Source organism: Microtus ochrogaster, unplaced genomic scaffold, assembly GCF_000317375.1.
Source record: "Microtus ochrogaster isolate Prairie Vole_2 unplaced genomic scaffold, MicOch1.0 UNK21, whole genome shotgun sequence".
Taxonomy (NCBI): domain Eukaryota; kingdom Metazoa; phylum Chordata; class Mammalia; order Rodentia; family Cricetidae; genus Microtus; species Microtus ochrogaster.
Genome location: NW_004949119.1, coordinates 1522343 through 1523396, shown reverse-complemented (window position 1 = coordinate 1523396; position 1054 = coordinate 1522343). Strand labels below are relative to the sequence as shown.

The 1054-nt window shown below is 47.1% G+C and overlaps 1 protein-coding gene across 2 annotated transcripts in view; it reads left to right on the top strand.

Moving 5' to 3' along the window:
- Positions 1-1054, top strand: part of Cfap70 (cilia and flagella associated protein 70) — a 58587-nt gene that overhangs the window by 47471 nt on the left and 10062 nt on the right. The gene's annotated exons all lie outside the window — the stretch shown is intronic.

Sequence of the window (1054 nt, the reverse complement as noted above, 5' to 3'; positions counted from 1 at the left end):
TCCTGATGAAGGCACACTGAACAAGGACTCTCGGGACTGTGGTCCTGATGAAGGCACAGTGAACAAGGACTCTCGGGACTGTGGTCCTGATGAAGTTATACTGACCACACTTCTTCACATTAGTCCAGGGTCTGAAATCCAAACTCCATGTTGGAACTCCTTTGATAAATATGGATTTTAATTTTGTTCACACAAGTATCTAACAGAACTGTAATTTTCCAATGAGTATTCATTTTCAGAATATCTGTAAGTTGTGTTTCAAACCCAAGGATGTCTGAGAATACCTCTTTAAATTAATTGGTTAAGTGTGTGTGTGTGTGTGTGTGTGTGTGTGTGTGTGTGTGAGTGTGTGCCGCACTTGTGAAGGCCAGAGGCCAACACTAGGTGTCTGGCCTTAGTCATCTGCTACAGACCACAGAATTATGCAGGAAGGGTACACACAGCTGACCTTCAGGGTCAGCTCATGAGAGATGCTTATCTCCCGTGGGACACATCATTTGTCAAGGGATGAACAGTTCTGTCAGCAGAGATGCGCATCACACTAACCTTATCTCCAGTATGATAAGGAATACCGCCTTCTGAATGTGCTACTGTCTTGGTTGCAGACTTCTTGTGTGAAGAGCTCTCTCCCTCAGATTACAGTTTGGGGATTCTTCCCATAGTACTACAGTGTGTTCATCTTATAGTGGGCACAATTCCCCTATGCATTGGTACATTGGATGACTTTTCCCAACAGTGCATGAGTCTGTGGTCTCAATGTTTCAGCTGTCTTGACTGGCCCGTGAGTACAGGGATCTGCTGGGTTTGTGTTGTTTTGTTTTGTTTGTGGGATTTCAGTGGCGCACCTGTGCCTGGCTTTTCTCATGGCAGATGGAAGTCAGAACTCATGCCTCTACTGACTGGTGCATCTCTCCAGGCCCTTTAATGGTTTCAAAGCCCTTCATGCGGTTGTGACTGGCCCCTCATCCAGTTGTGACTGGCCCCTCATGCGGTTGTGACTGGCCCCTCATGCGGTTGTGACTGGCCCCTCATGCGGTTGTGACTGGCCCCTCAT